This window comes from Erpetoichthys calabaricus, chromosome 9 (genome assembly GCF_900747795.2).
Source record: "Erpetoichthys calabaricus chromosome 9, fErpCal1.3, whole genome shotgun sequence".
NCBI lineage: Eukaryota > Metazoa > Chordata > Cladistia > Polypteriformes > Polypteridae > Erpetoichthys > Erpetoichthys calabaricus.
This window is the reverse complement of record NC_041402.2, coordinates 8003958-8021121: the sequence shown is the minus strand read 5'-3', so window position 1 is coordinate 8021121 and position 17164 is coordinate 8003958.

The following is a 17164-nucleotide window of genomic DNA, read 5'->3' as shown; positions in this document are numbered from 1 at the left end:
GTAACCATAAAACATTAGAACAATGTAGATGGGAACAGGCCATTCAACCCAACAAAGCTCACCAGTCTTATCCACTTCATTCTTCCAAAATAGGAGACATCAAGTTGAGTTTTGAAGGCCCGTAAAGTCCTTCTGTCCAACACACTACTTGGTAGCTTGGTTGCAGAAATAACCCACAGAGTACATTGTGGATGGAACAATTGAAAGAAGATATCAGGAGGATTGTGTGATCAAAGAATTAAGGGTGAAGGTTAAAGGTGAGGTTTATAAGACATTGGCAAGCCCAGCAATGATGTGTGGAGCTGCGCTGAGACATGGGCAGTAAAAGGAAAGCTGGTGAAGATGCGTCATCACAAATGAGACTGTTGAGATGGCTGTGTGGAACGTAACCACAAGGGGGCACCAGAGAGCCCCAAATCACATACCCTGCACCAGGGCCATCTTAACAGCATTATAGGCCCCCGGGGCAAAGCAGTGCACTGCGGTCCCTACCTACACAACCACTCACAGGAATGAAAATGTAAATGATCGATCAAATTAAACATATATTTATTGTATTGGTACTTCCAATAAAATCAGTGTTTAAACTTAAAAAAAAACCATGTTGTAGAGCAAAGATGAATCAACACAAATGTTTGTACAATATAACACGAGCCTTGGAAAACACAAAAACTTTAACACATAAATGATACTCAATTGGTAAACCATACAGACAGAGATGGCACTGTATGAAATAACTATGAATTATTGATTATTAATCAAGTGTTCAACTCCAACATTTGTGAAATTTCTTTGCAGAGAATTGAGTTGAAGTGACGTTCACATAGACGCTTTTATATTATACAATTTCACATTGGGATTAATAAAGTATCTATCTATCTATCTATCTATCTATCTATCTATCTATCTATCTATCTATCTATCTATCTATCTATCTATCTATCTATCTATCTATCTATCTTATAGTGCCTTTCATATCTATCTATCTATCTATCTATCTATCTATCTATCTATCTATCTATCTATCTATCTATCTATCTATCTATCTATCTATCTATCTATCTATCTATCTTATAGTGCCTTTCATATCTATCTATCTATCTATCTATCTATCTATCTATCTATCTATCTATCTATCTATCTATCTATCTATCTATCTATCTATCTATCTATCTTATATTATGTCGTGTGTGAGATCCGTACACACAGGCATGTGAGGTTGCAGACGTGACCGTGATACTAAATCAGAGGCGAATTCCAATGTCCACTTGTAACACGATAACAAATATTTATAGTTTAGTACAGTCTAGTATTTATTTATTGACAGCAAGTCACAACATACATAGATTAACATGGGGCCCTATGCTCATGGGTGCCCCCGGGCAACTGCCCAGCATGCCCATGCATTGAGACGACCCTGCTTAATTAGAAGGCATTCCTCCCCAATAACAGATCTTATTTAATGTCATGGCTTGTTAGTGTTTAAAGTCTACCACGTCAGTTAAATTTCTTTAAGATCTACCAGTCTGGCTTTAGGTGTTATCATGGTTTGTTGAGACGGCCCTCCTGAAACTATTTCATGATGTCTCTCTTATTACTGACTGTCCTCCTAGACCAGGGGTGGGCAAAGTCATTCCTGGATGGTCACAGTAGCTGCAGGTATTTGTTCCAACCCAATTGCTTAATAAGAAGAACTTACAGTCATATGAAAAAGTTTGTGAACCCCTCTCAGCCTGCATAATAATTGACTCTACTTTGAACAAAAAAGATAACAGTGGTACGTCTTTCATTTCCTAGGAACATCTGAGTACTGCGGTGTTTTCTGAACAAAGATTTTTAGTGAAGCAGTATGTATCCATCCATCCATCCATTTTCCAACCCGCTGAATCCAAACACAGGGTCACGGGGGTCTGCTGGAGCCAATCCCAGCCAACACAGGGCACAAGGCAGGAACCAATCCCGGGCAGGGTGCCAACCCACCACAGGAAAGCAGTAATTAGTTGTATGAAATTAAATCAAATGTGAAAAACTGGCTGTGCACAAATGTGGGTCCCCTTGTCATTGTGCTGATTTGAATGCCTGTCACTGCTCAATGCTGATTACTTGGTGTGATGAGCTTGTTACGCCTTGAACTTCATAGACAGGTGTGTCCATCATGAGATATAAAGGTATTTAAGGTGGTCAATTACAGGTTGTGCTTCCTTCCCTTTGACTCTCCTCTGAAGAGTGACAGCATGGGATCCTCAAAGCAACTCTCCAAAGATCTGAAAACAAAGATTGTTGAGTCTCCTGGTTTAGGGGAAGGCTACAAAAAGCCATCTCAGAGGTCTAAACTGTCAGTTTCAACTGTAAGGAATGGAATCAGGAGATGGAAGGCCACAGGCACAGTTGCTGTTAAACCCAGCAGGTCTGGCAGGCCAAGAAACATACAGGAGCGGCATATGTGCAGGATTGTGAGAATGGTGACAGACAACCTGCAGATCACCTCCAAAGACCTGCAAGAACATCTGGCTGCAGATGGTGTATCTGTACATCGTTCTACAATTCAGCGCAATTTGCACAAAGAACATCTGTGTGGCAGGGTGATGAGAAAGAAGCCCTTTCTGCACTCACGCCACAAACAGAGTCGCTTGTTGTATGCCAATGCTCATTTAGACAAGCCAGAGTCATTTTGGAACAAAGCGCTTTGGACTGATGAGACAAAAATGGAGTTATTTGGTCAGAACAAAAAGCGCTTTGCATGGCGGAAGAAGAACACCGCATTCCAAGAAAAACACCTGCTACCTACTGTCAAATTTGGTGGAGGTGCCATCATGCTGTGGGGCTGTGTGGCCAGTTCAGGGACTGGGGCGCTTGTTAAAGTCGAGGGTCGGATGAATTCAACCCAATATCAACATATTCTTCAGGATAATGTTCGAGTATCAGTCACAAAGTTGAAGTTACGCAGGGGTTGGATATTCCAACAAGACAATGACCCAAAACACAGTTGGAAATCTACAAAGGCATTCATGCAGAGGGAGAAGTACAATGTTCTGGAATGGAGGTGATAATGATCGCTAAGCCCTACAACAGATAGTGAAGACAGCTGAGGAGATCATCGGTGTCTCTCTTCCCTCCATCATGGACATTTACACCACACGTTGCATCCGCAAAGCCACCAGCATTGTGAATGATCCAACACACCCCTCACATTCACTGTTTACACTCCTGCCATTGGGAAAAAGGTACCGAAGCATTTGGGCCCTCACCTCCAGAATGTGTAACAGTTTTTTCCCCTAAGCAGTCAGACTCCTGAACACTCATGGACCAATCTGATATCTGATATATGTGTTCTGTTCTGCAGTGTTGCACATGGTTGCACATTTGACTCACATGCACCTTGTTATATATTATGTGTCTTTTATGTTATGTGTTGTGGAGTCTTCATTGTCCTGTGTTTTATGTTGCACTATGGTCCTGGAGGAACGTTGTCTCGTTTAGCTGTATGCTGTACTACTGTATATGGATGAAATGACAATAAATACTCTTGAATCTTGAGGAGTGGACCACGGCTGGAGTCAGTCCTTCAAGAGCTACCACACACAGACATAATGGGGACGTGGGCTACACCTCTCACAGTATTCCTTGAGTCAGGCCACTCCTGAACCAGAGACCACGTCAGAAGCGTCTTACCTGGGCTAAGGAGAAAACAGACTGGACGGTTAACAGTTCAGTGGTCCAAAGTCGTCTTCTCAGATGAAAGTCAATTTTGCATTTCCTTTAGTAATCAAGAGTCTGGAGGAAGAGTGGAGAGGCACAGGATCCAAGTTGCTTGAGGGTCCAGTGTTAAGTTTCCACAATCAGTGATGATTTGGCGAGCCTTGTCATCTGCTGGTGTTGGTCCACTGTGTTTTACTTATCAAGTCCAAAGTCAGCACAGTCGTCTACTGGGACATTTTAGAACACTTCATGCTTCCCCCTGCTGACAAGCTTTATGGAGATGCTGATTTCATTTTCCAGAAGAACTTGGCACCTGCCCACACTGCCAAAACTACCAATCCCTGGTTTAATGGCCGTGGTATCACTGTGCTTGATTGGCCAGCAAACTCGCCTGACCTAAACCCCATACAGCAATGTTTCTCAACCTTTCTGGTTATGTGACCCACTTTTTCACATGATTGTGTCTTTGCAACTCACATGCCTTTGTGAATCAAAGATGGTTATTAGAGTGGGGTGGGTGGAATTGAGTGCATCAGAGCTGGGAGCAAACATATATCACGTGGCAATGACGTTCGCTTAGGCAACTAGCCGAGACCCAATACTATTATAAAGAACAGAAACTCATGACCCATATTGGGAAACACTGCTTCAGGATACTCTGGCTCCTAATTTTCTTCACTAGATAGAGCAAACTGCTGTTCCATCCATCCATTACTTGTAAGCTGTGACAATGTCCATCCATCCATTTTCCAACCTGCTGAATCTGAACACAGGGTCACGGGGGTCTGCTGGAGCCAATCCCAGCCAACACAGGGTGCAAGGCAGGAACCAGTCCCAGGCAGGGTGTCAACCCACCGCAGGACACACACACACACACACACACACACCCACACACCAAGTACACATTAGGGACAATTTTGAATCACCAATGCACCTAACCTGCATGTCTTTGGACTGTGGGAGGAAACCCAGAGGAAACCCACGCAGAACCCGGGTCTCCTAACTGCAAGGCAGCAACGCTACCACTGTGCCACCCTGTGACAATGTGCTTATGGTCATTGTGGTGGTGTGAAATTTTAGTAACAAGATTTGGTAAAGACTGCGGTCCATTATCAAACCCGCTATATCCTAACTACAGGGTCATGGGGGTCTGCTGGAGCCAATCCCAGCCAGCACAGGGTGCAAGACAGGAAACAAACCCCAGGCAGGGCACCAGCCCACAGCAGGGCACACACACCTAAACCTAACATGCATGTCTTTGGACTGAGGGAGAAAACCCACGCAGACATGGGGAGAACATGCAAACTCAACACAGGGACGACCCGGGAAGCAAACCCAGGTCTCCTAACTGCGAGGCAGCAGCAGCGCTACCCACTGCGCCACCATGCCACCCCAGTCCTCCATATCTTTTTTAGATATTTTCTGTGCTCACAAAAGGTGGCACAAAATAACATATTTCACTGTAAGTTTTCAATACTGTAAATGACAAACACAAATTCAGGTGTTACTGAACATGGTGTCATCAAGCACTTATTGCTTCCTCTATGTTAAATGTTAAATGTCATTTTGAGGAGAATTCATCCTGACACCTAACTTACTGTATAAGGACTGTTGCAGCTATGGACTATAGTAGGTTTTTGATTGGGTCTCATTGGGATGTGGTGTATAAGCTTCACTTCATTTACAGAAGTATGTCTGCTTCTTCAAGAAGCCGATAAATGAACAGTTTTGTGAGTGTGCTGTTACAGTGAGACTATATGTCAAAAAGGGTGATTTTTTCCCCTTTGTTAAAATTAGCGTCAGAATTCTGAATAGAAATATACTGTGAAGTAATGCTGATCACTTGAGCAGTTGAGAAACACTGCCATAGAGAATCTATCAAGAGGAAGATGAGAGACACCAGACCCCACAATGTAGACGAGATGAAGGCCGCGATCAAAGCATCCTGGGCTTCCATAACACCTCAGCAGGGCCACAGGCTGATCGCCTCCATGCCAGTAATTCATGCACAAGGAGCCCCGACCAACTATTGAGTGCCTACATCAGCGTTTCTCAACCTTTAAGTATTTGTGACCCGAGTTTTCATAACAGTTTTAATCGCACCCCCCCTAACGTTTTTTTGAAAGGAGCCTACTAATACCAATTTGTTCTTTTTTAATTAATGATATATCATAGATGCATATTTTATTATACCTACTTAACTTTTATCGACATTTATCTAACTCTATATTTATTTTTCTAGTATCAGAATGTAGTTTAAGTTAATTTGCTTTGGTTTCAATAGATGTATTTTTCATATTTTCGATTCTTGTTTTCTTTTTTTCACATCTTCGCACCCCCACTTTCTGTTACTTCGTGCCTCCATAGGGGGTCCTGCCCCACAGTTTGAGAACCACTGGCCTACATGGACAGACTTTTCAGTAGGCCAACATTTCTCTGTTAAAAATCATTTATTTATTGGTCTTATGTAATATTCTAATTTTCTGAGATACTGAATTTTGAGTTTTCATTACCTGTAGGCCATAATCAGCAAAATGAAAAGAAATAAATCACTCTGTGTGCAATGAATCTATATAATATATGAGTTTCACTTTTTAAATTGAATTACTGAAATAAATTAACTTTTTGATGATATTCTAATTTATTGAGAGGCACCTGTACATATCTTTGCATAGCTCAGTATAGCTCTGTGATTCCTCCTCTTAACAAAAAAAACAAAACACGTGGAAAGGCCATTGAACGCTCACATTAACACATAACCAAAATTAATAGAAAAACATTCAAAACAACATGTATCTATACTAATAAAAGGCAAAGCATGTATGTATGTATGTGTGTATATGTAGATATGTGTATATGTAGATATGTATATATATGTATATATGTTTATGTATATATATGTTTACATAACCTCTTTAACACACTACTTCTCCGCTGTGAAGCGCGGGTATTTTGCTAGTCTATACTAATAAAAGGCAAAGCCCTCACTGACTGACTGACTGACTGACTCACTCACTCACTCATCACTAATTCTCCAACTTCCCGTGTAGGTGGAAGGCTGACATTTGGCAGGCTCATTCCTTACAGCTTACTTACAAAAGTTAGGCAAGTTTCATTTCGAAATTCTATGCGTAATGGTCATAACTGGAACCTCTTTTTTGTCCATATACTGTAATGGAGGAGGCGGAGTCGCGTATCGCATCATCACGCCTCCTACGTAATCACGTGAACTGAAAACAAGGAAGAGCTCCAAAGAGCGCTGAAGAAAACATTCATTACACAATTGAGAAGGCACAAGAGAGCGGCTCACGTGAACTGACTGAATGCAGCACGAGTGATCACTTCGATACTGCGGAAACAAAGCACGGTGTAAAACGTAAGTTTAAATTAAGTTTATAGAAACGCTCCCGCTGCTGTTTGCAATACCATATTTGCAACATACAAGTTTAATGAGAAGACATGAGGTATAAACGAGACTTTGGATCACTTTGTAACGGACTTAAAATTGCTGTAGCGAGAAACTTTTAAGTGCCGGGTCTTAGCTAACATTAAATAAAGCCGTGGACATCGCAACATCACACAAGAGAGCGGCTGACGACACTGACACAAAAAAAAAAGATCCTTAACATATTGTTATTGGTATATTTTCCCTCAATTTAAAAAGGTTTTCTTTTCTTCTTAATAAAAATTTAAAAGCAGCTATTTGCAGGATTTGGCTATTTATATATATATATATATATATATATGTAGATATGTATGTATATATATATATGTGAATGTATGTATGTATATATGTATGTCTATATATATATATATATATATATATATATATATATGTAGATATGTATATATATGTAGATATGTAAATATGTATATGTATATATATGTGTCTGTATGTGTGTATATATATATATATATATGTGTGTGTATGTATGTGTATATATATATGTATATATATATGGCTGTGTATATGTATATATATATGTATATGTAGATATGTATATATATGTTTACATAACCTCTTTAACACACTACTTCTCCGCTGCGAAGCACGGGTATTTTGCTAGTTTTTCATATTTTCGATTCTTGTTTTCTTTTTTTCACATCTTCGCGCCCCCATTTTTGTTACTTCGCGCCCCCCCTAGGGGAGCCCACCCAACAGTTTGAGAACCACTGGTCTACAGCATTACTGGTGTTGTTTTACATGTGCTCTATAAATGAATTCACATGAACATTTTTAAATCATAGATTTTTTTTTGCCTTTCTAATGATAACATGCGTCAGCCAAGTGATTTGAAGCCTGAAACAGATAATTTTCAGTTTTTCTTTTTCTCTTCATTAAACCAAATAGTGAATGATGAATACACGTGGGTGGAAATGGAGACAAGCTTGATGGAGAACTGCTAGTCCCTTTGTCATTTGTGTCTTATTCCTAATAAAGAACAATAAATACAACTGAAGGCGGCATGGTGGCGCAGTAGGTAGCGCTGCTGCCTTGCAGTAAAGAGACCTGGGTTCGCTTCCCGGGTCCTCCCTGCGTGGAGTTTGCATGTTCTCCCCGTGTCAGCATGGGTTTCCTCCGGGTACTCCGGTTTCCTCCCACAGTCCAAAGACTTGCAGGTTAGGTGGATTGGCAATCTTTGTGTGTGTGTGTGCCCTGCCCGGGGTTTGTTCCTGCCTTGCGGCTTGTGCTGGCTGGGATTGGCTCCAGCAGACCCCCGTGACCCTGTGTTAGGATATAGCAGGTTGGACAATGACTGCCTGACTGAATACAACTGTTAAAGACAAAAATAAGCAATTAAAGGGTTCAAAATCTTAACAAGTGAGACCACTGAAATGAAGCAGAAAGATGTCACTTGAGCATTAAGTGCTTCGTCAGCAATGAATGATTTCTCATGAAGCAATTGGGTTGGAACAAAAACCTGAAGCCACTGTGGCCCTCCAGGACCATCAGCGTTGCTCAGCCCTGATTTAAAGGATCTGAGCCTTAGATCCTTAGAGCCTTGTTGTAGAAATTAAAAATCTCTCTATTATGAAAGAAAATCTTGAGACGAGACGAGACTATTGCCAAGAGATTTTTCAAGTCCTGCCTCCCTCTCAGCCATTTCCGGTTAACGGCCCACACCCACAATCCTCTCACCTCTCATTGGTGTGAATGCTATTGTCAGACACAGTTCCTGCGCTCTCAGCTCTTATAAATTTGAACGTTTTTTTCATTTTAAGTTCCCAATAAAAGAAGACTTATTATGTCCAAATCTTATTGAAGAATTTCATCAAAAAGAGTTATCAGCAGAAAAAATGAGTACACGGGCAATCCTAGCACCGAGAAACGATGAAGTCAAATGAATTAACATGAAAATTGTTGATCGGTTACACAGCAAATCGGTTAAATGCGTATCAATAGTCTATGCTGATACAGTTGGTGGTGATGGTGAGGAAGATGAAAACATCAATTTACAATATCCCGTAGAATATCCACAACTGTTAACACCTTCTGGTCTCCCACCACATGAATTACTGTTGAAAGAAGGAAGTGTCGTAATGTTAGTGCGTAATTTATGTCTGAGTGATGGGCTGTGCAATAGGACAAGATTAGTTGTATTGAAAATTGGTCGAACAATTCTGACATGTAAATTTTAACAGGCAACAAGAAAGGTAATGTAGTACATCTTCCGCGGATAACATTAGACCCCAAAGGAGATCTTGATATGCCATTCGTATTAAAACGTTTACAGTTTCCCGTTAGAATAACTTTTGCTATGACAATTAACAAATCACAGGGACAAACATTCGAAAAAGTTGGTTAATTTATTAGAGAGAAAGAAACGATATTCACTCATGGGCAGTTATACGTTGCGTTGTCACGATGTAAGTCCAAACACTGAATCAAAATTCAATGCAATATTGATGAAAAGTTAATTCCAAAAATTGTTTTTGCTGAAGTTTTACAGTAAAAGTGTAAGTTTAAAAAGTAATCGCGTGTTAATTTCAAAGCCAAATAGAACGAAAACGTATGATGCAGCGAATAATAATAATAATAATTCTTTGCATTTATAACGCAACATGAAACATAATTTTCTTTCAATTTATTACGTTTTACGATTTTTTAATATGGTTAATTACTTGCTGTAATGTAAAATAGTTAGTTCTATTATGCATATGTAGCAATTCCCATGAAAATAACAATCTGTTTAAATTGTACATCCGCTTCCCCATACGCGAGCGGCAGGGCCGCAAAGTGGCCAGCGTGTAACAACTGCCTGGGGGTTGGCGAGCGAAGAGAGCAGGGGGCAGAGCCACCTAGTATATCCAAAGATCAAAGGCTTTCAGCTGAGTCATTTTATTACAAGGACAAAAGTGTGGAATGTCACAGGTCCCAGAATCTCACGTGTGCACATTAACATAAATACGATTCGTCTAAAGGGATAAGAACGGTGATGACATACAGTTGAAGTCAGAAGTTTACATACACTTGGGGTGAATTCTATAAACTCACTTTATGAGCCCACCACAGATTTTATACTAACAAACTATAAATTTGGCATATCGTTTAACATGTCTAATTTTTGAGGGCAGAAGTCATTTTTTCCAACAATGTTCACTGGCCGCAGAGTATTTCACTTTTTATCGACTATATCACAATTCTAATGGGTCACAAGTTTACATACACTTTGTTCATATTTGGTAGCATTGCCTTTAAATTGTTTCACTTGAGACAAACATTTTGGGCCTCCTTCCGCAAGCTGCTTATAATAAGTTGCTAGAATTTTGGCTTATTCCTCCAGACAGAACTGGTGTAACTGGGACAGGTTTGAAGGCCCCCTTTGACGCCTGTGAGATATGGCCGGCCATTCATCCCGGCCAATACCCCCAGGCCGCCAGATAGAACCCTCCTTGCAGCATGGAGGTGCCCCGAATGCCAGCAGGGAATCATGGACAGTGGAGTTATAATGCACAGCCCTGTTGGATACCATGGGGGCCACCAGGAGTCGCTGCAGGGAGGCCCAGGGATTTATATTTTCCGTATTTTGCCCGGAAGTATTTCCAAGTCACGGGAACGGAAGAAATGATATACTTCCGGGCTGAAGAAAAAGAGAAATTTTTAGCTGACCCGGAAGTGCTGGATAATCACATGGACTGAGGGCTTGGTAAGCACTTCTGGGTCGAGGACTATAAAGGACTGTGGGAGATCCCAGACAGATGAGCTGAGTTGGGAGGCAGGGTGGCTAAGCGTCTGGGAGAGTGGAGGATTATTTGATTATTGGTTATTTGTATAAGTATTGTGGAGAGGAGGGTGCTTTGTGCACTGTATTATTATAATAAACCATTATTTGGACTTTTATCTGGGGTCTGAAGTCTGGTCTGAGGGTTCAAGGGGTCAACAGTGCCTCTATCTCTCACACGCCCCAGGAACCAAGTTACTTGAACTATTCTATAACATTTCAGTAATTATTTACCACTCTAATGGGTCATTACAATACACAGGTGTGACCAGAACATCATGTGTGGGTGGGCATTTGGCTTGTCTAGGGGGGCAAAAAATATCCATCCATCCCCATTTTTGTAGGGGGGGTCAAATAATAATAACAACATAGTTTTATGTTAACATATAAAAGCAAAAATTGTGGCATAAATCATAACCTATTCTTCAATAAAATTAACAGAGGCAATGGAACTTGTATTATTATTTTTTGTGAACAAATATAGAACTACAACTACAAGGTAAATATCGATAAAGTCAAATGTATACAACATATGAGAGCAAGAACAGAAACGTGGCTCATTGTAGTCATGGGAGGCTATAGGACATCAGTTTCCAGTGTTTAACCGGATATTATCTACAAGACCAGTCTGCGGTTACTCTTGGCAAATTCTGAAGTAAATTCATTCATGTCTAGATTTTCTGTGATGTTTTTCTCATGTGCCAGAATGACTAAATTTCTCTTCCTTGAATGCAGCATTGTTCGGCGGAGTGGAGTGAGAATGCGGTTCAAAGTAGAGAAAGAGCTTTCGCATGCAGCTGAAGACACACCAGTGATGAGTGCTGTGATGCAGACATGGCTCTGACGTGCGGGATACCAGATGCGTGTTTGTGGAAGCCGCCACCGTCTTTTTCTAGAGCTTTTTTCCAATTAGTGTAGCCATGTTTGGTGAAGATGTCCTCATGGCCCGAATTGGAAACACTAAATTTGCGGCAGGCAAAGCAAAAGCTGCCATCACGGACAACAGAATATTCAAGCCATGGTCGAGACTGATATCAGCTTGCACTAAGTCATCTGAGTGTCTTTCTGAATGCGCACTTGGGATAATTAATTAAAATGGGCTGGGATGGGCTATCCATATGTAAGTCAGGCAGACCGGACTGTATATTTTGTTGAAGGCAGAGGTTTGGAGTACCCGACACGGGCGCAGAGCTGGAGGATTGCGTAGGCTTACCTACATCTTTTGGCGTTTCAGTTCCCGACGTGGGTGCGCTGTGCTCCGTGTTGGTAGCAGCGGTGCTGGGCTCAACCTGGAGCCAGCAGCTTGCGGAGGGACAGAGGTTGAAGATGTCTGCTTTTTAATAAGCCACCTCTGCATAGCCTTTGGTGTTACGCTGTTTTAATTAAAGAATGCGGTCAACAGGTTCAAAACGTTCTGCAAAATGTGCGGCGAAGTGAACTGTGATACTCACGGTGCCTGTCTAGTGGAGGAGACACAGACGGATAGGCCGCAAATTCAAACGGAAAGCAACTCAGTTTTGAAAATCAAATGTTATTCTTCTCCAGAGTTTTTCTCAGGGGGGGGCACGGCTTGTCTCTGGGGGGGGCAGTGCCCCCCCAGCCCCCCCCGTGGTCACGCCTCTGTATAGCAAATTGACAAGAATAATTCATAATTATTTGCAGAAATATGGTATTTAAGGGTTCCTTTAGAGTGTGTCTTTCTCTTGCACGATTTCACTCAAAAACTAATCAGCACATCGTCACCTCATAACAGGCTTAAGTTTCGAGTTTGGTATTATTCTATCCAGCCGTTTTAGCTCTAGACTGTCCTCAAGAAACTGTGACACACAGACGCCCTCACAGAAAGACACACACACATCATTGAGATATCAGTGTTTTCGGTATAAGGGTACTCTAAAACGGAGATCGAAGTTTTTGACGAATCTAAAGCTTTCGTTCCTTGTCCCCATAGACGATGGGTTATGGTGGGGGAGGGTACAAATAAAAAAAAAAAAACACGATTAAGCAATAATATTATACAGCATGGGAATACACTTGACGTGAGCATTCCTAGTTTTCATCCTCATTTTCTGCACGTTTATCATTCATTTGCTCAGAGGTTGATGGACTTGTTCCTTCCTGAGCAGCTCTTCTTTTCTCCACCCTAGCGGCCCGTTTCTTCTCTTCTTTCATCGACATCTTTTCATGTATGGGTTCGCTTCCTGGTTCCTCACTGTGTGGATAGCGCTTTGAGTACTGAGAAAAGCACTATATAAATGTAATGAATTATTATTATTATTATTATTATTATTATTATTATTAATAAAACTGATTAAGTCAGTGTTTTGTGTTACAATTACTTAGTACGTTTTCTTTAAATTTTCACTTAAGCTGGCACTTAAGTCTTCAATCTGCCTCAAGAATGATTTAAGATACGAAGAGGAAGAGGAAGTGACAGTGAACAACAAGAACAACATTTATTTATAAAGCACATTTTCATACAAATATTGTAGCTCAAAGTGCCTTACATGATGAAGAAAAGAAAAAAAAAGACAAAGTAAGAATTAAAATAAGACAACACTAATTAACATAGAATAAGAGTAAGGTCCGATGGCCAGGGAGGACAGAAAAAAAAAAAAAAAAAAAAAACTGCAGATGGCTGGAGGAAAAAAAAAATCTGCAGGGGTTCCAGGCCATGAGACCACCCAGCCCCCTCTGGGCATGAAGGTGGTAGGGAATGAGAACGTAGCCCATACGTATATGCAACACAGCTGCTCTGCTGCCTGCTGCCGAGAGTTGATTCTAAAATAAAATAAAATAAAAATATAAAGAAGAAGAACCTTGGAGGTCAATCATCACCCCAAAAGTGGATAGTAGATGTTACGTTGTATATGTGTACCAAATTTCAAGTCAATAGCTCAAATGGTTTGCAAACTACAGGTGATTTAAAATCCTGGACAGACAAACGGACAGCCATGGTAGCGTATTATAGAAGAAGATGTAACAATGAAAAAGGTAACACCGGATGTTCAGGAGGACAGATAAAAACCAAAATAAACTCTTATTAGGCTGGAGAAAAAAAAAAAACAAAATCTGCAGGGGTTCCAAGGCCAAAAAGATGCTCAGCCCCCACTGGCCATTCTACCTAACATAGATATTCTAATAGTCCTAATCCTAATAGTCTTCAGGCACCACATGGAAGAAATTGATGATGTTGGTCAAGTGGACATATGGGACACCCGCCATTCAATATATATAAACACAGGGGGCAGTGTGGTGCCTTGATCAGGTGGTGGTGGTGGAGCAGATCACCACCATAAAAGAACCAGAAAAGACAGCAGAGAATAGTGGAGATTACCAGAGAATTACAGAACCGAGAGGAAAATGATAATTCAATGTCCATATAGACTAACAGGGATACAAATAAAATGTAGCTACGAGAAAGTCATTTTAAAATAACATGTTTTTAGCAGTTTTTTAAATCATTCTACAGTATTAGCCTGGCGAATTAAAGTAAAGACTTCCAAATTTTAGGTGCATAATAGCAAATGGCCGCCTCACCACATCTTTTTGGGTTGGCTCTTCTAATTATAAGCAGACCTGCATTTGAAGATCTGACTTGGGAGTGTAAGGGGACAGACATTCCAAAATATAGGATGGGGTGAGATGATTACCTCTTTGAGAGCTGAATATTTTCTCCAAAAAATGATGCTTTCACACAGAAATCAACATAAAACGACTGTTGCTGCATGCTGTGGCTGCCAGTTTGCCAAGAATGAGCGGCAGGCTTGTTGCCAGGCTGTCTTCACGTGGCTGGGACAGCAGTTCACAGTTGCAGTTGCATTACAATCTGGATTCTACCTCTTATCATTGTTAAGTGTCAGTCCTCCCTGACAAACATTATCAGTACCATGACTAGCTGGGGACCGATCAGCTGAAGCTGGAACTTCACATTCGTTTTTGATCACTTGTATCAAAATCTGAGTCCAACAAGTCATAGTCCAGTTCAGAGATAATAGGCAAGACATCGTCCACGGAGTATTTTGCTTTTCGGATTCGCTTTGATCTCTCGCCAGATGTCAGTGCCATTTTGCCATTGTGTGCGCCTTGCTACTCACATGAGCACAGGGAATCTCAGTCAAATCAATGAATCTAACTTTCCTTCTACCAACAAGAGTCTAACGTAATGGTTGGTTTTGTCACAGTTTACAGTTGATTACCATCGTTAAGTCGACATCAGCCTTGAAAGAGTTAAAGAGGTCTGGAGGGGCATGAGAGGGAAAAGAGGACCAAAGAAGTGTGTGAGGATTGTCCAGGATATGTGTGATGGAGTGAGGACAAGGGCTAAAAGCAGTGTTGGAGTAACAGAGGAGACCCCAGTTAGAGGAGGTCTTGAAGTTCTTACCTCTTTGATCTGGTTATGGATGTATTGAGAGAAAGGAGGACCAGAGAAATGTATGAGGATTGCCCAGGATATGTGTGAGGTAGCGAGGAGTATGGGAGTATGCGCTGATTACAGCTCGTTGCCGCACCCACCACACTGCAACCCACCTGGATTAAGATCCGAGTACAGCTGTACAACGGGTGACATCTTAGCACTGCACTGGAACAGTGTGAGGTTTTTTTACAGTGGCTGGAGTGCTAATCCTGCCACCAATCCCCAAGTTTTCCCAGCAAGTTGGAAGACTTGCTTACAGGGCTGGATGCAGATTAACGTCATACCCAGGATGGAGCATTTGCAGGTTAAGGGTATTGCTCAAGGGCCCAATGGAGTAGAGTCACTTCTTGTGGTTACGGGATTTGAACCGGAAACCTTCTGTTTGCTGGAACAGATCCCTAGCCAGTTAAAAAAAAGGGCAGAATAAGAAATGCAGCAATCAGAGGTACGACAAATGTGGGGGAGAAATCGAAGAATGTATAGGGTCAAGTGGTATAGACATGTGATGAGGAGAAACCATGAAAATGTGGGCAAAAGAGTGATGGGAGTGGAAGTCCAGGGGATTAGAAAGCCAAGGGAGGCCAAAGCAGAGGTGGATGGATAAAGTAAAAGAAGATCTGAAGATTGAAGGGTCTGACTGGGGAACTGTAAGGAGAAGATTAATCAAGCCCATTGACTCCACTTAGAAGTGGGAAAACAAGAAGATGAAGAAGTGCTAACGCAAGACGGAGATAACTTATAAAGTGCAGTGTATATGGAACATTTAGAAGAAGGGATCAAGAATATTATGTGATTGAAGAATTAAGGCAAAGGTTCAAGATGAGGTTTTTTAAGACAGCGGTAGGACCAACAGTTATCTACATAGCTGAGACATGGACAGTAAAGTTAGCACAAGAGAAGAAGTTAAATGTGGCAGAAATGTGAAGGATGAGATGGAGGTGTGGACAGAAAAATAAATGAAGCTGTGGTAAAATAAGGAGACTTGCAGACTGAAAAAGAGTTGGGGAAATTGCCCCGTATAATGTCCAGTGGACTTGTCAGAAAATTAAAGAAATACATAGCCAACATCTGAGACCAGAAGTCTCTGCGGAGTGGTGGCTTGAAAGCTAGGGATCTGCAGTGGCAAATGGAAGGTTGCTGGATCGAATCCCATAAATGCCAATAGGGACTCTGCTCTGTTGGGCCCTTAACCTGCAATTGCTTAGCGCTTTGAGTAGTGAGAAAAGCGCTATATAAATGCAAAGAATTATTAATTATTACTATCATGTGGGGACCGGAACTGATGTCATCATGCGGAGTTGGAAGTGACGTCATCATATGGGGACCGGAAAAAGTGACATCACCAGAATGAAGTGGAAGTAACGTCTTGTCTAGAACGCCATTTTGTGGATCCGAAATTGCAGGTGGTGAATGAAGTATTCCATTATTTTTCTTCAGTAGTTCTGGTGAGAGAAGAAGAGTGGCATTAATGCTTGATATTAAACCTTAATCTCACGAGAATTCACTCACCTTAGGGCTTGTTGGCTGCCTGCTAAGCGCTCGTTTGTGACAAGACGATCAGAGGTGTAATGAAAGTGGGAGAGATAGAGTATCTAATAAAGACTTGGAAAGTAGAGTGAAGTGGTATGGACTTGTGTTGAGGAGAAACAATGAATATGTGGGGGAAAGACTGATGGGAGTGGAAGTCCAGGAAAAGAAAAAGTGAAGGAGGCCAACGTGGAGGAGTGGATGGAAAAAGCAAAAGAAAATCTGATGGAAAAGAGTCTGACTTGTGAGGAGGTGCACAACCGAGCTGAATGGAGAAGGTTGATCAGGAACATCGACC